We start from the raw sequence: 23,679 nt of genomic DNA on the forward strand, positions 1-23,679 counted from the left end.
GAGTCTAGAAATTCCTTTTACTACACTATAGAAATACAGAGAGTCACAGAGGAGAATAGCTACAGGTTTCCCAGAGTCCACCCCTTTCTCATTAACTGACACTTAAAAGTCTCAGTAACCCACTCTCAGACATTTGTAGTGAAAAGAGTAAAAATGTTCCTTAACAGTTGTATTATATTACAGACTTGTATATACTGCTTTCTTTACTGCACACATACTTAGCAACCAAATGAAGAGAACAACAGCAAACTGTCAAGGAAAGAGCACTCAGCAGAGAGGCAGGGCTTCTGTTTGAATTCAGGGCTGGAAGGAAAGATTGGTTAGTGCTGAATAGGCACCCAATCACCCCAGAAAAGTCCTTCCCAATCATTTAAACTACAGATAGCATGCAAGGTTGCAAATAAAACTCAAACAGGGATATTTGTAAAAGAAGACTAAAGACAGAGAAACCTTAAAAACAATACATGTAGCAATATCTGTGATTTTGTCTCAAACTTGGAAAATTATGCTTTGAAATTATTAGGTGTTTTGTCTCTGCTTTAGAATGTGTTTCAAATGGAAAGTCTCTGTCCATCCTGTATCTCAGTCCTACCTCACTCTGTTGCCATTGGCACAAGAAGGACATTTGATGTCTTTCAGTGCTTTCCTTTTTCCACTTTCTTTCCTATCAGAGTTCTTCACCTGCGTAGATGATTCTACTTAGTGCTCTGCAGAGCATGGAATAATTACTTTTTTGGATTATATGTTCCAGAGTCTCCAGAGGCCATGGTAGCTAGGAGATTCTGGACATTATTAGTCACAAAAAGTAGGCATTCTATGCTTTGACCCTTCACCTGTTGTCCTCATGCCCAGAACCCATTCCTAAGTGAATTTCAAAAGAGTTCTTAAATAAGGAACAAATAGGCTGAAATCCTGTTTAGTCTCACTAAAGTAAGCCCATTGAATCAATAGCAATTTGGTGTGTCAGCTCCTCCATACATTCCATCGCTTTAAATGAACACATTCTGGTTGGAACTAATTTCAGTGTAGTAAGTCAATGTCACAGTAGGCATATTTGAATCCACGGAACTTGAGGAGTTGACACACTAAATCCCTCTGATTCATTGACCCTACTCTGGTGTTACTTACTACACTAAGCAACAGGATTTCAGCCATTATGAAAATATGAGAAAGTGATATTATGAGTTTTAAAATAATTGAATATAATGCCTTTCTAACACATGAAATGTATGTTCACTTTTTGCCTGTCTGGTGCATCTCAGAGATAAATATAGTCATAAATATGAAGCTATTTCCTGTGAAAAGGCACAGAGACGGCAGCTCTCACTGCATCTCTACCTTTTCCAATTACAAATGCCTTATAAGGCCTAGAGCAGACGTGGGGAACCTTCAGCCAAAGAAGTTCCCGAATGCATCCCATTATATTTCATAATTGGCTAAGCTGGTTAGGGCTGATGGAAATGGAATTCAACATTATTCAGATGGCCACAAGTGCCCCAGTTGTGACCTACAGTCATTGTTTTGCAAGGGACAAAGAGGATGTGGCCTCTTCTTGGAACAGGAAGTGCCAGTTGCAGTTGTTCTTATGGCAGTGAGATCACCATATACCCAGGCACTCCATGAATTTGGGTTCACTTCAGCTCCTGAATTAATTGCTTCCACCTTCCCTCAACCGTAATCTATTTATATATAATGGCTTGTTGCCTTGGACTGTCATGGCAATATATTTGTTTGATTTAAGCAATTTCCTATTCATAGCTTTGTAACGTCTGTTACCCAGCATGAAATCTGTATCATAGACAAAGCAAGTAAAGACAGATGTGAATCAGTAAAGAGTTGTTCAGAAGGTCTTATTGAAACCTTTGGATGGCCAAGTTTTCCCCTTAAAAGGTATCAGAATTTATCACAGCAAACATTTGCATGATGGCAGTTACATCATTTTCCCCATTCCCAGTGCCTGAAAGAAATTTTAGTCATTTTCGTCACATTTGGCTTGCACTAGTGTGCCAGTGCATTCAGTTTCAGTTAACTCCTTTTTCTTTGCAAGTGTATGAAGTGGATTCTTAGAAATGGAATAAAGGAGCAGGAATGTTCAGGGTCACACATTTGTTTATTAAAATTTCACTCGCCTGGATAAGCAAGTGGAGGTAAATCATCTCTGTGTTTATTTCTGTAGATTTAGAGCCAAACACCATAGTGTTGCACTACAGCTTATGGAACTAGTGACACAATTGCTTTTATAACCAATTATGCAACAGACACCTCACTAAACAAGACAGTCATTTGTTCAATGTTACTTGTTAACATGTTACTTTGTTATATGCTTGGAAATACCCAACAGGATATGTTTGGCATCCTACTGTTGTTGTTGTTGTTGTTGTTGTTGTTGTTGTTGTTGTTGTTGTTGTTGTTGTTGTTGTTGTTGTTGTTGTTAACACCAGACACAGTCACTCAAAAATATAAAAAAATTGACTGGTATTATATAACAGATACAAGTTTTAACCAAAAACGTATCTGTTAAATATTAGCACAGTATGTATGCTGTTCCTAATATTGCTGTTTTTTATAGCTCTCATGGTGTATTGATGATGATGATGATACCAAGTAGCTCTCTGTGTTGTCCTTCATGGGCAGATCCATCTGTGTAAACTTTTAGAAAATGTGACAGATGAGTTGACTATCAAATGTTTTATTTTCAAAGCAGAATTTCTTATTTCAATAACATTCTTGATTGAATCCTTAATAGAATCTCTTACACCAGGAACCTGGAGTGAGGATGTGCATACCAGGATGATTTTACCAGCTGTTAAGAAGCTCTTATAAAGTCATGCTCTCTCTTTTCCTATAAAGTGATATATTTTACATATATTTCAGCTGATTGAGACACCTTGATTGTTGTTGTTGTTTAGTCATTAAGTTGTGTCCGACTCTTCATGACCCCATGGACCAGAGCACACCAGGCCCTCCTGTCTTCCACTGCCTCACGGAGTTGGGTCAAATTCATGTTGGTTGCTTTGATGACACTGTCCAACCATCTCGTCCTCTGTCATCCCCTTCTCCTCTTGCCTTCACACTTTCCCAACATCAGGGTCTTTTCCAGGGAGTCTTCTCTTCTCATGAGATAGCCAAAGTATTGAAGCCTCAGCTTCAGGATCTGCCCTTCCAGTGAGCACTCAGGGTTGATTTCCTTCAGAAATGATAGGTTCATTCTCCTTGAAGTCCAGGGGACTCTCAAGAGTCTCCTCCAGCACCATAATTCAAAAGCATCAATTCTTCGGCAGTCAGCTTTCTTTATGGTCCAGCTCTCACTTTTCCATACTGCAAAAACCATAGCTTTGACTATGCGGACCTTTGTCAACAAAGTGATGTCTCTGCTTTTTAAGCTGCTGTCTAGGTTTGTCATCGCTTTTGTCCCAAGAAGCAGGCGTCTTTTGATTTCGTGGCTGCTGTCACCATCCGCAGTGATCATGGAGCCCAAGAAAGTAAAATCTGCCACTGCTTCCATGTTTTCCCCTTCTATTTGCTAGGAGGTGATGAGACTGGTGGCCATGATCTTAGTTTTTTATATATATATTGAGCTTCAGACCATTTTTTGTGCTCTCCTCTTTCACCCTCATTAAGAGGTTCTTTAATTCCTCCCCACTTTCTGTCATCAGAGTGATGTCATCTGCATATCTGCGGTTGTTGATATTTCTTCCAGCAATCTTAATTCTGGCTTGGGATTCATCCAGTCCTGCCACCTGGTATCTTAGATTAAAGTTCTCTAATTAGAAGGGTGCTTCACTAAGTGGAGGAGTAATTATATAACCACAGGCAGTCTCTGCTGTAAAGGAGTGCTGAAAATCTGGCGATTTATCTTTTGTAACTTTGCCATATTTAGATTTATGAAATTTAAGAACTTCAGAGCTCTTCCACAAGAATAGGCAGCATCTTCTGGAATCAATTTCTATAGACCAAGTAGATCCAGTGAACATTGTGAAGACATCAGATCACTGTGAGACATATTACAGCAAATGGCATCTCCATCCATCTTGGTTCAGCACATGGAGTTACAAACCAGACTGATATAATGATAGAATTTCCCGTTGTTCATTGAAGATAATGGAAATAAAATTTAGTTACAAAAAAGATGCTTCTGGACCCTGGAGACACTAGCAGGTCCTGCTAAAGTGCTCTGTTGTACTACGATGTGAAAATGTGCCTCTTCCAAAATCCATTTGAGCTCAAGTTTTAAATTTTGGAATACCAAGTAATTTTCCAGATTAGGAACTGGGCTGCAGTGATAGAGTCAGTCTATTGCACAGTATTTCCTGGATATAGCCAAGCCAGAAATACCACAAGATATTCTTCCTTCCTCCCCCACTCCCTACATTTTGACACATCTGTTTTTGATCTTAAGCAAAACCAGGAAGTAAAGACACACAGGAACATTAAATTAGGGAAAGAGAGAGAGAGATTTTATAACTTATGAAAACAGCTGACAGCTGAAAAGGTACCTTAAGCCTAAAAAATAATGCCCAAACCAGAACTTGCATACTAACTGTCTGTATTCTATCCTAAAGCTGAGAGTGGAATTGTTCCATTGAATAATGATTGCAGCAGAATGGAGTATAGAAGTCACAATGAGGGTGTCCATCCAGCTACAATCATTTGAGGCGAAAGAGTGTAAACCTATTGACCAAATTCTATATATACTAAGCAAAATACAGATCCTGCTAGACGGAATGCTTCACTACAAATATAACCAGCCATGATTATGTCCTCTTCCGTCCTCTGGATATCTGGCTGAAGTTGGTTTCCTGTTGTGTTTTGCAGTTCCTACCTTCCTATTTGATTCAAAGATGTGTATGAAGCTTGAATGATGGCATGGAACCTCAGCCTGCACCTAGAAGTAAGTTCATGAAGATTGTCTGAACCAGTGTATGTTAGTCCAATTTTGAAAAGTCAATTTCTGAAAGATCTTGTCTGTCACATTCTTTCTTTCTTTACTTTATTCATATCAGAGTGTTGCACAATTTAAAATTATGGGAGTAAATGAAATATTGATAAAATTAAAACAAATTAAAATGTTAAGATAGTTGGCCTATCTTAACATTCCAAATCCCTTCCAAATGCCTCCCAGAAGCAGGCTACTTTAATAGCATTATCTTTATTATTTGCTAGATCTTCTTTTGGACATGTGTTAAGTGCTGCATTGATTGAATTTCTCCACATTCACACAAAATTTGTCCTGTATCCAAGTAGGCCCCTTTTACTTAATTATTCTTTGATCTTCCTTCTTCATTTCAAAGTCTACTAAGAGACTTTCAGATAGTCTGGTTAAGACACTCCAATATTCCTGCATTCGGCAAGGTGTGTTGTTTTGTTCTCCATAGGTTTAGTCTAGTCTCTTCTGGCTTAATATTTAGAGCTTGAGATGTGTGCAGAAAATGTTTCCTCAATTTTAGCCATCGTCTAGAGCAGTGGTTCTTAACCTTTTTGAAAGAAACGCCCCCTTGAGCCATTGAGGAAGTTATCATCGCCCCCCTCCCCGCGGTGATGATATTTTATTTATTTATTTATTTATTTATTTATTTATTTATTTATTTATTTATTTATTTATTTATTTATTTATTTATTTATTTATTTAAGACACTTAAATCCAATGCCCCCTGAAAAAAAAATTCAATTCCAAGAAAATGAAATGTCCCCAAAAAGTAACATTTAATGATTTAGTTGCAAGCGAATTTTAAGACTCAAAAAGAAATATTAAAAGGGCATAAAAACAAACCGCAATGCAGGAACTAAAAATTTCAAGATGAAAACTCTGAAACTAAATTAAGATTGGAGGAAAATATATATTCATGCACATTGTAAAAAGGCTGCAGCCATCTTCACAGGTTTGGCTTGCTCCAGCGCCCCCCTACCGCCCCCTTCTGCTCCAGCGCCCCCACACCGCCCCTTTTCGTTCTACCGCCCCCCTGAAAAATGAAATCGCCCCCTGGGGGGCATTATCGCCCATGTTAAGAACCACTGGTCTAGAGCAGGCGTTTTAAACTCAATTTACCTGGGGGCCGCTAGAGGCAGAGTCTGGGTGAGGCTGGGCCACATCAGATTTTCTGCCAAGCGGAGCAAGAGTCCAAGAAAGCTGCCCAGGAGTTTCCTTAGCTGACAGACAGGTGGGATGGCTGGCAGGCCGCAGTTCTGGATGGAGGGTGCAAGAGGTGCTGTCTTGGGAGAGAACTGGCGAGTGAGGAAAGGCTCTTTTTTTAACTCTTGACAGCAGAGGATGTGTGGGCTCTTGGGGGGGGGCAGGCAAAGCGAGGGCCACAAACTATCATCTGGGGGGCTGCAAATGGCCCCCGGGCCGCATGTTTGAGACCCCTGGTCTAGAGGGTTGGTGTACATGAGGTTGATGGGTAGGGGACATAGAAGGAGCCTCTCTGAAGAGTGGAAAAGCACTGTAGGTACACTTGGGTGTCCCCTACACAATGGTGTGCAGCTGGCCAATACTTCACTTCCAGGAGCATTCCATTCTACAGTGGTACCTCGACTTAAGAACTTAATCCATATTGGGACTGCGTTCTTAATTTATTTATTTATTTATTTATTGGACTTATATACCGCCCCATAGCACTACAAGCACTCTCCGGGCGGTTTACAATTTTTTAATTATGCAGGCTACACATTGCCCCCCCAGCAAGCTGGGTACTCATTTTACCGACCTCGGAAGGATGGAAGGCTGAGTCAACCTTGAGCCGGCTACCTGGGATTTGAACCCCAGGTCGTGAGCACAGTTTTAGCTGCAGTACAGCGTTTTAACCACTGCGCCACAAGGCTCTTCGTCGAAATGTTCTTAAATTGAAGCACCATTTCCCATAGGAATGCATTGAAAACCATTTAATCTGTATCTGCTGTTTTTCATTCTTAAGTCGAGGCACTGTTCTTAAGTCAAAGCATTAGTTCCCATAGGAACTAATGCAAAGCTGGTTAATCCGTATCTACCACTAGGGGGTGAATTTTTTAAATTGGTTTCTTCTTTTGACCTAAGGTGAACTTAGGTCAAAAAAGGGCAGGAAAAGAGGTTTTTTCCCCCCTTTTTTGGTTCTTAAGTTGAGGCTCCACTCTCAAGTCGAAGCAACTTTTTGTGAACGGAGCCGTTCTTAACTCGAATCGTTCTTATGTAGGGACGTTCTCAAGTCGAGGTCCCACTGTAAAGTTGCTGATCTGTCACATTAAAGGGACACTTACAAATACAGAAAAATAATATTGCCTCCCACCAAACAATGCTCTCACCAGTGGACTGTTGTAAAAGTATAGTTTGTTTTGGCCCTACTAGTTCCTACAAACTGAGGTCAGTTTGAATGCAAAACAGGCCGGAAAGGGTATTCAAACATGAAGACAGATCTTGCAAAGTACTACCTAGTTTAAAGTCCATTTGAGGGTATGGTATCCTGAAATAGCATCCGAACAGGGAGATGACATGTAGAACTTGGGAAATTACCTATTAAAAGGAACTGCTGCTGTCACTCATTATGCATTTCCACCCATTCTTTGTGATGATTACTTGTTACTCTGTTTTCCTTATTACTTATTCCTTTTTGATACTTCATGTGCTTTTAAAGTACAATCAAGAGGTGGGATATTTATATTTGTAAATGAATATGAATATCCTGGGCCTAGGTGGCCAGGATCCCTTGTCCCACCTCCCTGAACTGATCCATCCAGTTACAGGTCACCATGCAGCACACACAGCTGACGTCCTGCTTGTCAGGCCAATCTCCAACGAAACCTGGCTGCCACTTTTCTGCCTTCCTGGTCTTATGGCCACTCCAGCCAGTCTCCCCACTCAGCTGCTGAGTGGCTGGAAGAGCAGGAAGATGGAGAAGCAGCAGCCAAGCTTGGTCAGAGATTGGCCCAACAAGCAGGATGTCGGCTGCACACACTGTACGGTGAGCCCTAAGTGAACGGGTCAGTTCAGGGAGGCAGGACTGGGGATCCTGGCCACCTGGGCCCAGGATATTCATATTCATTTGCAAATATGAATATCCCATCTGTAGTACGATCTGCTAAAAAAAGTAAAATGGGCTAAAATCTGGTGGAGAGAGATCCCTTCCAAATGCCCCCTAGAACATTTTTGACCCTGGAAAATTAATGAAGAAAATAATGAGCACTACTTATTGGAGGAGGAAGTGTAATGATACCACCAGTCATAGCCTGAACATAATTATGCACTCACTCCAAAAAGCAATAATATGTAGGTACAGTTGTTAAAAATAAAGTGCTTCCTGGTAACATATTTTTTCCAAGGCTTTGATTTATGGATTGATTTCCTGAAATCAGATAATATGTGATTGAGGCAAAGCAGTGATGGACCTACATTTTTGGAGCCCTGAATCTTGAACTGTTATGGGGGGGGGGGGCTTTCAATCAGCAATAAGGCCTGGGTAACCACTGTTACTCACTGGAAGTACAGATACTGAAACTGAGATGGCTCCAATACTTCCTAGAAAAGACCCTGATGTTGGGAAAGTGTGAAGGCAAGAGGAGAAAGGGATGACAGAGGATGAGATGTCTGGACAGTGTCATCAAAGCGACCAACATGAATTTGACCAAACCCCAGGAGGCAGTGGATGGCAGGAGGGTCTGGCATGCTCTGGTTCATGGGGTCACAAAGAGCTGGACACGACTCAATAACTAAACAACAACAACAAACCACCATTATCTTCTTCAGTGGGGTTGTTCTACAATAGATCACCCCAATTTTTAAAAACATTAGGACTCAAGTTGCTTCTGGGCCCCTTTTGGTATTAGGGGCCCTGAAGCTGAAGCTTCATTAGTTTCATAGCAGATCCATCTTTGAGTCAAAGTGAGGAAGAGGTTGGAAAATGAACACTGAAGTTGGAAAATAAAGCCAAAGGAAAAACACTTGTAAGGCAAGATGGGAGTAAAATATAATAATAAGAGCAACATTCATAAAATGTGAACACAGTAATGGCAAAACAGTAAATCATAGCTAGCACTGGCTTAATAACTGGACTGCTAGTCATTTAAGGAACAGAGACAACAGAAATCTCTCCAAACATTATGAGTCATAGATGAGAACTGAATACACAACTCAGCCAGGTGGAACCAAAGAATGTAATCTCTACGGATATAAACATATCTTCAAGTTTAGTTATTGGTATGTAGTGCTTTAGTGGAACAACAATTCCTATGTTATATGCTGAAAAAAGCAAACCTGCCCTATTCTTATCTCAATCTGCATGTATAACTTCCACTCATAAATGGCTTCTTTTATGCTCCACATCTGTGGGAAAGGCAGCTTCCCAAGCTGGCCTCATGCCGGCCAAATAAAACCCAGAGGAAATTGGCCAAGCTGTTCTAAGCACCATTGTGAGAGAGGTCAAGGTTTAGGAATGACCTTTGATCCAATGATCTTTGACTCCATATCTGAACTCCTTGAGTTTTCAGAGTTTAAGGGAACTAGGAGGATGACCTGAGGCGAGACCTGAAAAGCCTAGCTACTTCATTTTAATAAGTGGCTTCATGGTTATTAATAGCATTGCAGGCTAGCCCTGGAAAACATTATCATCTCAAGTTTTAGGAAGCAGCTATGATGGCCAAGAAGATAGCACTTAAAATTGCTTTGCTTTTGATAGGCTTTCATGATACCCTTAAGTAATAACATAAGGCAGACAGAAGGTATTACAGAAATAACTTTTGTACATGGTGCATTTCAGAGTCTTTGTATAGCCAAATGGATAGGACTGGGAAACCCACCCATATTCAGGATTCAGCAGTTGTCCTTGAGCAAGTTTCTATTTCTGCTTCACTTCCCCATCTACGAAATCAAGAATAGTGTTTTACCTCAGAGGATGGGTGTGGAATTCAATGACAGGATGAGCCTTCTCAGTGTAAGGATAGGGTGAGCTTGAAAATTGTTGATAGCTCCATCAAAGAATATCCCCTTATAGAAAATGTTGTGATAATCTGACAGATATGCCTTTATCTTTGAGAGGATATTAGAACAACTTACTTCCTGTTCTTCCATGAATCTCTTTTGGCTTTCCCACACATGCAGGCATATTATGAATAACACAGTTCCCAGTAATTAAATCTGCTTGTCTATTTAAAGCCTTTATGTGCCTGCCTGATTCTTTATTGGGATGGTAGCCAAATGAGCTCATCCACGGGTACAGCAGTGTCTCTCTTCCCCTTGCAGTCCTGCAACTCATTTGGCCTAGGATGTGTGTGTGTGGATGGAAATAAATTTGGGGGTGAGGGAGCGGTAGAAGGGAAATTCCTGCTGAACAAGTAGAAATCAATTTGCACAATATTGAATGGAACCATCTTTTTCATCCATTTCTCTTAACCCACTCCAATATACAAATAAAGAATTTATCCAGGGAATACTGTTGAGCACAACAATAATAGAAACTGTATACTTACACAGTATATTAGGATACCATTGTACACTCCATTTCATACAACAAGACAAGAAAGAATTCATGTCTGTAGCTGAAGAGTATTTATACCACAATATCATTTAGTTGAGAGAAGCGGAACTGCGGATACAAGTCAGATCCTACCCTACTCACACTCAAAGAGATAGTTTCGTTCGTCTTTTTCACCAGAACAAAAAAAAGTGATTTGTTTTATTTATTTTAGTTCAGCTATTTAGATTTAATTTAGCATAAACTTTCATGACTTACATTCCATTTCCATAGATGCATGGTGTATAATATTAATACTGTAATTATGTACGATCAAGTTGATTTTGACTAATGGCAACTCTTTCCAGACAGTTGGTTTACCATTCCCATCTTCTGGGAGTGCCCTGGGACTGGGCAGCTTGTCCAAGGCTATACGGTCTAGCTTTCTCCCTAAGAGGCACAGTGGGGAACTGAACTCCCAACCTCTGGCTTCATAGCCAGGTAGCTAACTCACTGAAATAGCCTGGGATACATAAGCACAGTAGTCAAGGATGCTGGTGTGGGATCAGATTGAAATGGCATACAGACAATGGCAATTGTCTTAACACTGGTCATAATCTTTCAACGGGCCAGGTAGCATAAACATCCTAGCAATAAGTAACAGTTAAATAACAATACACATCTGTAATCTAAGACACAAATCTGCTAGACTGCTAAACTGCTGATTGCTTCTGATCTCATTCTCCTTAATTAAGCACCAATACTTTAAAATGAGAATTGAACATGTGAAGTTTCTCGGGCTCTTTGGCCATGTTCTGAAGGTTGTTCTTCCTAACGTTTCACCAGTGCTGTCCTCTGAAGATGCCGGCCACAGAGACTGGCGAAACGTTACGAAGAACAATCTTCAGAACATGGCCAAAGAGCCCGAGAAACTTCACATGTTCAATTCTCAATTTAAAGTATTGGTGCTTAATTAAGGAGAATGAGATCAGAAGCAATCAGCAGTTTAGCAGTCTAGCACAACAACCATTAGATCCCAGCTGTGAAAGCCTTTGCAAATACATGTGAAGTTTCCTTTGACTTGAAAACATTACCTTTTTGGACATAGCCCCCAGAATCTTCAGGGCCATACAAATACTGGCTGGAGAATCATGGGAGTCATAGTGCGGCCTCTGTGCTAGCACAATGCAATGATTCCAGGGTCTGAATTACCACTATACTCTCTATTGTTTCCATAGTAGCAGCAGAAATCTTCTACAAGTGTTTTTAGCAAGTGGTGTCAAGGATTAAAACAGGGACCATTCATATATAACTCAGTGGCTTGGAGCAATTTATTTGGGAGCTGGAGAATATATATGTATGTGAGAAACTGCTAAGAGGGACACCTCTAGAGTTATAGTGATGATTTCTGTGATGTCTTAAGGAAAAGGAGATCTGTTCTGCCAAGAACACCAGAGGATTGTTCAGAAATTGAAGCTGGCACAAAATGTTGGATGCTCACAATTGGGAGAGCTCACAGTTCCTAGGGATGCTGCAATAATTGATTTAATTGTTGGAAAATCCTGCGCTACTCTTCCTCTCTTTTTCCAATGGCACGACATAGTTTGTTTCCCACTAAATGCTAATGATCTTGCACAATGGCTGAAGTAACAGGGCAGGCTCTGTGTAGCCTTGCAACTCATGAAAAAGAAGAGAATTTTCCAAAGAACTGCTCTGCCACTGAATCACTGCTTATACAATGGAAGCAGAGAGGGCTTCACTTCCTCTTCGGAAGTGAAAAAAAAGGAGAGGTGGAAAGGCTGAGCCCAGTAAAAACATGTTGTAGTGCTGCAGGGAGAAGAACATGCAACTTCAGAGAAAAGCGATGATAATCTTAGAGCTGCAGAGCTGGAAGGGACCCTCTAGATCACCAAGTTCAGACCCTGTCAAGGAGGCACAGTAGGGAATCAAACTCCCAACCTCTGGCTACACAGCCAGCTGCCTAAGCCACTGAGTTATGATGACCTATATATAAGTTGCTGGCAATTATTTCCTCAATGTTGTGGTTTTTGTTAAAGAACATATAGAAGTTTTATCCAAAAAGCATTGTTCCTCATCTATTGAATTTTCTATTTTAATACAACAAAGCTATGGATGATCTCAATCCTTATCACTTCTCCCTTTACCCAAGACCATCCTCCTGCTGGGTACAGGTGATCTCCAATATCATCTGTCTTTTTCTGACAGATACCTGTTTTTTTCTGGAGGCCAGCTCTTTATGCCGCAGAAGGCTTTGAGAGCAGGCATCCATGGAATTTTTTTTTTTGAACAGGTCTGGTCTCCAACTGTACTGTTTCAGCTGGTTCAGCTTTGACTACTGCTACCATTGCAATGTGTCCTGGTTTATTAAAAAGCTGGCGTGGCTACAGAAGAAGCACCTGGCATTTATAAAAGAATGACTCACTACTTTTCCTTCTCTGATCTTAGCTTCATCATTTTCCCTGAAGGCCTTCACACTGTTTCTTCTAAAATTCCTAACCTCAAATGACCAACCAAGCCAGATGAGGACTGCCAACTGCAGGAGGAATGGAGGCACTGGACACGTTTCTGTCATGAGGCAAAGGTCAAATCAAAGCATAAGGATATGGGTTTTGTAATACTTGCTTTTCAGTGTTGCACAGGTGTTTCCATCTTGGCCTGGGACCCAGCTCTTGTGGCATTCCGACGAGAAGAGCCAAGGTCACATCTCAAGACTGAGAAACACTAAATTCCATTCTAAGTGCTTACCAGCCTGGGAACGAGAGATTGAACAGTGGCAAGTTACAAGAGGGGCATGAACTTGTGAACAAAGGACTGTATGCTGATTGGATACCATCATGAAGAGGAGATGTTGATTTGAGTTATAGAAAGGGGGGGTTGGTGTGTGTGTAAGTTGGAGGATAAGAAGGAGGAGGTGATACAGTAGGTTTGAAGCCTTCCTTAATTGATTAGGAGACTTAGCAATGGTGACTTAGCACGGTAACTAAATAGTAAAATCATTAGTTAATCATTTTATTGTTTTATGGGAAAGACTTGCAGGAGCTTACTTAGTACTTTGATGCTTAGCATTAACAATACAATTTGTATCTTTTTGAATTTCTTTTATTTCATAACCTTTTACTCTTTTTAAATAAACCTTTTATATTTTACTCAACTGTGATTCTTGGGGGCAAAGGTGTGAGTGCCTAAAGAAGGTGCCTTAGCCACAAGGGCTATGTTTACTATTTTTGTTATTTGGGTGTCCTACCTGATAAGGCTGGTGTGCAAGGTTTAAAGTACACAGATTTTGTTGTTGCTTAGTTGTTAAGTCATGTCCAACTCTTCATGACCCCATGGACCAGAGCTTGCCAGGCCCTCCTGTCTTCCGCTGCCTCCCAGAGTTGGGTCAAATACATGTTGGTAGCTTTGTTGACACTGTCCAGCCATCTCGTCCTCTGTTGTCCCCTTCTCCTCCTGCCTTCACACTTTCCCAACATCAGGGTCTTTTCCAGGGAGTCTTCTCATGAGATGGTCAAAGTATTGGAGCCTCAACTTCAGGATTTGTCCTTCCAGTGAGCACTCAGGGTTGATTTTCTTCAAAATGGATAGGTTTGTTCTCCTTGCAGTCCAGAGGACTCTCGAGAGTCTCCTCCAGCACCACAATTCAAAAGCATTTGGCCATCTCATGAGAAGAGAAGGCTCCTTGGAAAAGACCCTGATGTTAGGAAAGTGTGAAGGCAAGAGGAGAAGGGGACAACAGAGGACGAGATGGTTGGACAGTGTCATTGAAGCAACCAACATGAATTTGACCAAATTCTGGGAGGCAGCGGAAGACAGGAGGGCCTGGTGTGCTCTGGTCCATGGGGTCACGAAGAGTTGGACACGACTAAGCAGCTAAACAACTACAACAATTTGATCTTAGAGTTACTATTCACTCTTCTGACTAATCACGCTCAGATCTCCCAAATATCACTCTATCTCTAACTCCACTCCATTCTCCTGACTCCACACTCTGACTCTCTCTGACTGACTGTTCACTCTCAGGTTCTGCTTTTTTTACCTCTCTCTCAGCTTCGCCTCTCAACAACATTAGCCTACAACATGTATAATGCATGGCTATTTAACATAATAATGGTGAACGCCACAATAGCTTTGTTCTTCCCCCCCCCCCCCAAAAAAATGATTTTTGCCTTTTGCATCTTCCAGAAGTGCTGGTAGGTGGGCCATATTTTGGTTTTCTCCACAATACTCCCTACCTGGTGTCATCCTAGCACTTAGTGGTGATGATGAGAAGGCAAGCGCCAAAAAAAAATGTGGATAACCTTTTAGAGCACTCTCCTTTACTAAGGCCTTGAAGTACAGCTTAAAAATATTTATTTTATTTATTATTTATTTTATTTATTTCATTTATACCCCACCTATCTAGTCAATTGTGACCACTCTAGGCGGCTTACAACACACACTATAAAAATTAAACATATAACATATAACATATCACATAACATAACATAATTTGCATAAATAAAAGATACAATATTTTTTTCCCAAAGATGGCGAGAACAGGGTATATTATAGTAGAAAGAAAAAAGAATAATTAGGTATTAGCTGGAAAGGGGGAAGGCCTGCCTGAACATCCATGTTTTCAGTTGTTTCTTAAAAATACCCAGCGAGGGAGCTGCGCGAATATCAGGAGGTAAGTTGTTCCAGAGGCGAGGAGCCACCACCGAGAAGGCCCGGTTTCTTGTTTTTTCTTTCCGGGCCTCCCTCGGCGTCAGGCTCCTCAGCCTCATCTCCTGACTCGCACGGGTGACACGGGTAGAACTGGGTGGGAGTAAGCGTTCCGCCAAGTATCGAGGCCCTAAACAGTTTAGGGCTTTAAACGTAAGCGTCAGAACTTTGAAGTCAACGCGGAACCAAATGGGCAGCCAATGCAGCATGGCCAGAATAGGAGAAATGTGATAGTATCTTCACGCTCCACTTAGGAGTCTGCCCACTGCATTCTGCACCACTTGGAGTTTCCGCATCAGCCTCAAAGGTAGCCCCACGTAGAGCATGTTATAGTGGTCGAATAAAATATCTTATTTTATCACATCCTCTCCATTAGTTATCAATATAGGTGTTTTTATTTTGCCATGCCCCCCCAACTCTGACAGCTCCCTTTCCCTGGCATGGCAGACAGGTGAGGATACTCCAAACCTTGTGCTACAGTATCCTTAAAGCAGGAGACCTCCAAGTGCTGTTCAGCCTGTGGGGACTGCTCCATGTTTTGCTTTAGTGCAGGGATCCACATTAAAACAGGGTGTGTGAAACAGGCGTTTCCATGTCTGTTTTCAGATAACCTTAGGTAAAAACCTTTCAGTGGGTTATCTGAATGGTGCAGTTCCTACTCTGGAGAGGAGTGTTCCTCCCCCCCCCCCCAAGCTGAGTCTCCCTTTCTGTCCCATTGAAAAGGGAAAAGTTTTGTGTTATCCAAATGCCACTCTTGCTTGCATTCATTCTTTCATAGACCAACTACTTCAAGAGCAATGCTATTTTATCAACCCCCAGGCACTATGCTGCAGGAAGTGGCAAATACCAAGAGATTTCCCTCACCTGCTCCCCAGAGTATAGCTCTCCTTCCTTGGTGACAGCTCTGACAATTTTTACAGCACCTCCTGTGATTCTATATGCTTCCTTAGATGATAGCACATGATGCAGCAACTGCGGTGCTTTGCTGTTGATGTCCATCATAATATTGCCTAGTCTACTGGAGCAATAATGAGGTATTTTTCCAGCAGGCACACAGATGGATGACAGCTCTCCTGAGCATGTCAAACTGGCCAGATATAAGTAGAGTTATTTCCTCAACTGGAAAAGAGTGTGGCTTATTTCTGAGCAGATGTGAAATAATCTCCCACAGGAAATGGTTGTGTGTTGGGATGCTGATAAAGCCTCCTTTCTCTCCGATTTTCACAGGCTCATGCTCTACAACAGGGATAGGCAAAGTGTGCTCCCAGGAGCAATTCACTTTTTAAATAGGCTGTGCACACCCTTACAGAACTTTTAAATATCTGTTTAATATCCATTTTTCAAAACTGGAAGTGGACTTCTGGCTGCTTCTGGTTTCTTTCTTTCTTTTACATGGAGGCTTTTTTAAGTAGTTGTGCCGTCCGGGAGGGGGCACCCTTGCTCTAAGTGGGTAAGAGAGTTTCTTCCAAGGGATGTGTTCCTTCCAGAACAATCTGCAGAGGTCACATGCTGGTGGCAGGAAAGGGTTAAGCCAGGGCCAAAAGTGGGTGGAGTGATTCATTCTCTCTTTCTGCTACTCACTCTGCTTCTCTTTCTCTGCCAGAAAGGGGGGGGGGCAGATTGATCCTGGAAAAGGTGTGATCACTTGAGGAAGAGCTTCAGAGATTAGGCTTGTGTAGTTGTAAAACTTTAGCTCACCCACTTCAGGCAACCTGAGGACTTCAGGTTGGCCACTTTATGGAGCCCTGGGACATCAGGTTTTCCCACTATGAAAAACAATCTTGTTTTGTGAGGGACAAATTTCCATCCTTTAAGAAGAGCTATGTGGCAAAAACCACTAGTCTAGCTTACCTGCCTGTGGACCATGGATGTGAAAGTCCTTGCTCATAGCCTCTGTGAGAGTCTGATGGAATGCCTTTTATCAATTCTAGGCTACTGCACCACTCAATATATGTGCTATTATGTGCCAGGAAATAATAGACAATTAAGAAATGCTGGGGATAGCAATAGAAGATACGTTTGATGGAACAACCTATTCAAAGTCAAAAGGAAAAGGAAAACAAACAACTTTAGGTTAACCAACTGTGTAACCTGCTTTTCCCATCACACACACCCCAATATGTTACACAACAACTTCACTGGTCCCTAGCCAGCAACAGCCTCCAGTCCTTTGTTGGCCTACGAACACAGTGTTCTCTGGGTGGCTTACAAAACCAATAATCACAAAAACAATTTAAATACAAAATAAATCTATGCAACAAATCCTGTTCCAATTCTCATCTTACGTTTCCAACAATACCAAAATAGGGCTTGTGGGAATGAATCATGGGAGGCTTTTCGATAACGGTGGTGTGCAAGAGACACAGGACAACAAAGAAGTGGTTGAATGGGCAAGCCGAAAACAAGCTGAAGAAGCACAATGTTCTTTTCTGAAATTCTGCTCATTATGCATCTCAACAGTTGATCATAACAAAGACTCTTCATGAATATGAAGTGTGAGGAAGGCAGATGTTCAGCTCCCATTGTACTCTAATTGTTAGACTGGCTGCTCTTCACTGTCCAGTTTAGATAATTCCTTAGAACGTATAAGACAGTAACATTCATTAGCATTCTCTAAAATATAGCCCTCTCTCAAACACTGGCAGGAGCTGTGGCTTTTAAATGGCTGGTGTATGTGTGGGAGGGCGGGTGTAAAAAAAGAGATAGTTTTGACAACATGAAAAAGGGGGAGAAAGCAAATATATTTTGACCAGATAACTTAGACAGTCTATCTAGTCTGAGTTGAATCACTCTTCAAGGATGAAGGTGAAAATATTACCTATTACCACTTGGTGGAAATTGTGTCTAGACAAGGGCAGGAAAGTATATAGGAGTATGTTATGGCAATAAACACTTTCAGCTGTCTTGTTGACTAGATAAATTTCTGTTCTGGTTAAAACAAATAGGTATGGTTTCCAGATTTCACTTTCAACAAATGATGCCAAGTTCTAGAATTATACCTAAGCAAATCTCAGTGATTCCCAGTCCACTTTGTCTACACCAGACATCATTTCATGGTGTGACATTTCACACAGGAAAATACACAGAAGAAGAGGAGGAGGAGGAACTTTTTTTAAACTTAAGCTCTGGAGTTCATCACTATTAAATGTAGCTATAGCTGCCACCTTTATGGGGGGATGAGAGAGTAGCTGTCAGTTGATGTTCACCAGGATACCTGTTATCATCAATTTGAGAACCAGCATGCATCCCATTACTGGTTATTGGGACATGTTCATGAGAATCTGCTATGGTACTTGTGTCCTGCTTCTAAAATTCCCATAGCAATTATGTACAACAAATGCTAGACTGGATGGTCTATGTCTGATCTAGCATTCTTCTTATGCTGTTACATTGGACAGGCTGGGCTCAATTTTCTGCCAATGGGATCCTCTGGGGATAGTATGGGCTGCAGAAAATGTTGGATAGTGGAAAGGAAAGGAAAGCAGCAGCCAGAAGTCCACTACCAGCTTTGAAAAATGGGAGGTGGAGGTAATACTAAATGCTACAAGGACCCTGTGATCTCCTTCAAATGTGACTCACTGCTCTCAGAAACTTTAAGGAATTTGCTGGGGAAAATATATTTGGGGGGGGGGGGTGAGAGGAAGTCTGATGGAGCCAAGTGCCACACTGCATCCACCCCCATGCTAGGAAGAAAGACATTTGGAAGTTGTATATCTTTATACATTGTTTATATCCAATGTAGTGTAGTGGATAGAGTGATGGACTCAGGAGATTGCACTCAATCCCCACTTGGCCATAGGCACTTGAGGGTTAGTGATGATTCTGGGGAGTTTACAGCAATCACTTTCTTTGCAAGGAAGTGGAGGGGAAAAGCAGGGATGAAAGCACTTTGATTATTCCTGCTTTCCCCCTCCACTTTCTTGCAAAGAAGTGGAGGGGGAAAGCACTTTCTTTGCAAGAAAGTGGGGAAAGAAAGCAGGAATCATCAAAACACTTTGATCCCTGCTTTCCCAGTCCACTTGATAAACAGGCTTTGCAAGAAAGGGGAAAGCAGGTATCAAAGTGATCCTGCAGTGCTTTGATCCCTGCTTTCCCCCTCCAGTTGCTAAGTCCTGCTTAGATTTCTTAATTTTGGATTAGAAAAGTGAGGAGGCGTCATATACATGGGTGTGTCTTTTACACGGAAAAATACAGCACCATGAAAGCCCTGTAAGGTTGCTATTAGTTGGTTCCAACTTTACAGCATCTACTATATTTACACATATACATTGCTTGATATTCTTAAAAAAAAACAACTAGAAAGGTGCTAAGATGCTTTAGAGAAGTGTGAAATACTAGGACAAATTATTCAAATATTATGTGTTTTGTAGACTCAGGAGGGACACTCCCAAATAAGGCAGTTTTCTTGCAATGACCCTTCCCCAAACTATGACATTTTTACCATGGTTCAAGAAGAGACAGGAGAAAAGTTGGAGGGGGAGGGGAGGCTGGCAGAAGTACTCTTGGATTTGTAGCGCCAAAAAGTAACTGTTCCTGCCACTGGGAAGATGTTATCATCCATTTGTAATCTTCTCATTGTTTCTCACAATTCTATCTTTCTTTTTCCTAACAACAACAACAACAACAACAACAACAACAACAACAACAACAACAACAACAACAACAATAATAATAATAATAATAATAATAATAATAATAATAATAATAATAATAATAATAATAATAATAATAATAATAATAATAATAATAATAATAATAATGACACCATAGCTTCAAATTCCTTCTAATCAATAATGCTAAGTATCCTGTCCATAAAAATCTTAGGATTAGCTTTGAGCACCAGAATTAGCCAATCATCTTATAGATTACATATTGTATGACAATAACAAATGAATTTTTCTGCCCTGTAATGTGGATTTGAGGAACTGGTTTCATATAACATCACTCATTGAAAGCTGCACTGCCTGCCATGTCCAGATGGTGTCAGTAGATACTCAAACTCATGTCACTAAATCAGTTGCTAGTACCAGCGATGAATCTTAACAGTGGCACCTTTATGATATAGGAGAAAAATATATTATTGTCCATTAGAAGAACATTGCACTTTAAAATCTTAATTTTAAATCAAATTCTGGTGGAGCTTTCGTTTTCCAGCTAGAAGTTGCTTTTCACACACTACTGGAATTCAGAATGTTAGTACTTTCTGGGAAGCTGAGGAAGCTGCAGGAGACCAATAGAAGGGCCCTGTGGATTGGGCCCTTTAATACCCTGAGGGCTCAGAATCTCCTCCTTCCCCAAGCTTTATAAGACGAGAGTCTTGAGTCTGCTCTGGACCACCACTTGGGAAAGCCATTTAAAAACAAACAAACTATAAATTCACAAATCCTTTAGCAGGTGCGGCCAACTTGGGCCTAGGCTATGTCATCAGCTGCCAGCAGATAATAGAGTCTGTCAATGGAGACATCTACTCACAAGTCAAATCCTGTGTTTTGCAGCTAATGGAATCTGTGTGCTGAGAGTGTGAATATCTGTTCACAGGAGGCAGGGCAACCAGCCTTCAGTGCTTCTTGCAAAGCACTGGATCAGTTAACAGAAAAGTTATTTTTTTCAATGTAACTCCTGAATTCTTGCCTGGCTGTGATAGCTAACGAATGCTAGGATTTGTAGTCAAAAAGGCAACTTCTTCAAGGATTTGTAGAGGAGGGATTTGTGAAAAGCAGATACTAATCTTGATAAACGTGGAAGTGCTCTCCTTTAGCACAAAAAGCAAGAATCTTTTATCTCTGATTGCAGTTGATTTTTTTAAAAAAAAACTTTTATTTTTAAATTAAAATTACAATGCTCAACATGGGAAAAAAGGTCAGAATTTACATTAATGTTTTGATTACTAACAATTTAAATTTGTTAGTTCCCAAAAACTATACACTGGCTTCCAAGGGATTAAAAATAAATTAAAGACATTGAATACAACATTGTCGACATGTTCATGTATTACCAAAATTACTTTTCCCCCCCAAAAGATTCTGATCAAATGAGATGTAAAATAAAATACCATAAGATATTGAGTGGGAAGGTTTTGTAGGAACAAATCTTGAGGAGGAAACAGTAAATGAATATAATATCTTAATTAATTAATATACACTTATTATTATAAAACCTCTGGGTCTAATTGAAAATATGGAAGCAACTCTCACCATTGATGATGCTATCTAGGGAGTTGCAGTCAAGCAACAGTTGGAGGACCAGATGTTCATTTAGACTTTAGAGAAATGTGACATGGAAATAGATATTTTTTGTAAAACACACGTATATACACAAACCAGGCAAACTCAACATTTCCTTTTGTTACCATAAAGTTGTTTCAGGAGAGGATGGTTTTTATGGCAGAGAAACAGAAGAGAAGGGATGCCTCCTGCATTTCCCTCTCACAATCTTTTTTTCACTGCACTTCCATCTCATGATACTCCAAGAGCTTGTTTGCAGAGTTAAGGTTATTTCTGGAATTCCCTTTGGTAGTAGCAGCAAGCCGTCATCTAATTTCCCAATATCATGAAGTGAATTAAGAAGAGAGCCACTTCACAGTATTGGCAAATTAATCACTTCCTCAGCTCTCTGAAGGGACCGAGGAAGTAGTGGGGTGGGAATCCTTTAAAATACATATTTGGGAAGCAAATATTCACTGCATCACTGTAAAAGACTACAGAAAACAAATATGCATTAAGACAACACCGCACAATCTCCTATCCATTTGCCTGCTGTCAAAATACACATTTGCTTTCCATCAGTTTTTAAAGTCTTCAAAATTATGCAGTGAATATTTGCTCTTCTAATACACACTTCCAAAACAACAACAAAAAGTCATTTCCTCAGCCCCTCCAGGGAGCTAAGGAAGTGATCAATTTACCAATATCATGAAGCAGTTCTCTTCTGAAATCACTTCACAATACTGGGAAATTGATGGCAGTGTGCTGTAGCCCAAATATGATCACTTGAGGTTTGCATACCATTTGGAAGCAAGAATCACTCCAAATGATCTACTGGACCTCCTAATGACACTATATAGTTTCACTCAAGTTTCCTCTTAATGTCATGTGTAGACAAGCTCTAAGTCTATTCTGAAGGTTCCCCCAGAGTTTAAAATAGATGAGATGACTTTCTTATTTCTTATGTGTGGGTACATATTGTCTCTTTTACTTGATGCTTCTTATTGGCTTATTGATTTTAAAGCATTTTTCTCATTTTGTAATTTGTCTTTCTGGTGTGTTTTTCTAGTGTGTGATTGGAAGGCATGGTTTTAAATTCAGTAGCTAAGGGCTTGGATTGGCAACACTAAAAATATCCTGGAATTAATACACCTTGCTGCTTAGTTTTCTTCTCCCTTGCAAGGCTGGTACTGGCCTAGCAGGGACAGAATTATGCAATTCCTTGGTGGAGGAAGCACTACTGCTGGCTAACTCAGGCATCTGAGATGCAGCTGGCGTGTGGCTGAGGGGCTTTTCAGAAGGGCTCTGCCTAAGTGGTATGTGCTGGCATAGAGGCTATCAGGCAAGGTGTGTTTATGATAGTCTGGTAGTATGTGGGCAGATGGGAACTTTGGAGTGTCATGCTATTGCACCATGAGAATATAACCTCACTTTTTCCAGGTGGTTGGTTTAGCTAGCTGAGTCAAATGCCCAGCTCCTATCCCTTGACTGCAATACATGTATGTGTAAAATATATAATTTTGCATTCCTTTCTCATACACCATTCTTAAGCTGTTTTGGAAACGTTCAATGCCTGATTAAATACAGCTTCATCAAGGCCTGATTCAATACAGCTCCATAACCTTTCCTGCCTTTGCAAAGCAGTACTGGCAACCCAAGGGACCCTCTGGATAAGCTTCATTCAGACAGACATCTCCACTCTGGTACCTCAGATCACTGTCTTTCAGTCCTTCTTGAAAGATGGTGCTTGCTTGAGCTGCAGCCTCAGTGGGTACTTCTGCAAAGGTACCTCGGCAAAGGCACCTCTGTGACTGATGGGTGTCGGGGGGGGGATGCTCCAGCTCTCTGGCAGACCATCTGTCCTTGCTGCCCACCCTCCAGTGGACTTGATGGTAGCCCCAGTGACAGGATGGCAAGAAGGCACAGAAAGAGAAATTGAGGTCACAGGTGGAAGAAAGGAGGTGGAGGTGAATGAGCCGTACCTGAGTGAGAGGGGGGAGACCAGACTAAGTTGGTGGGATCCCGGCTTAAAGGAGGAGGAGAAAGAGGAGGGAGTCTCATGCCTCTCTATGGACTCTAAGGAAGAGTCCATTGAGAGGCAAGAGACAGTGGAGGAAGCAGACCTTATCTTCTGTACTCTCACCTGGAACTGCCTATTGGTAGTTGAGAGCCCTGGACTGGGAAATGGGTCCAGGTAGCACGTGCTAAAAACTGAGGATGCAAAGGAGGTTTATTGCTCTTAGCCCACCATTGACACTGACCCCTGAAGGATGACTATCAAAGGGACACCCTGGTCCCATCTCAACCCAGAGAAGGCACTGGAAGAGGAAGTGGCA

The 23,679-nt window shown here is 41.1% G+C and overlaps 1 long non-coding RNA gene across 1 annotated transcript; it reads left to right on the top strand.

The window, feature by feature from the left end:
• Positions 1-1,012: 1,012 nt before the first annotated feature.
• Positions 1,013-19,791, top strand: LOC140705412 (uncharacterized). The gene is made up of 2 exons (XR_012084793.2): positions 1,013-4,891; positions 12,882-19,791. It is a non-coding gene; the product is annotated as an uncharacterized LOC140705412 (long non-coding RNA).
• The last annotated feature ends 3,888 nt before the right edge of the window (positions 19,792-23,679 follow it).

The sequence above is a fragment of the Pogona vitticeps genome, chromosome 3 (assembly GCF_051106095.1).
Source record: "Pogona vitticeps strain Pit_001003342236 chromosome 3, PviZW2.1, whole genome shotgun sequence".
NCBI classification, from domain to species: domain Eukaryota; kingdom Metazoa; phylum Chordata; class Lepidosauria; order Squamata; family Agamidae; genus Pogona; species Pogona vitticeps.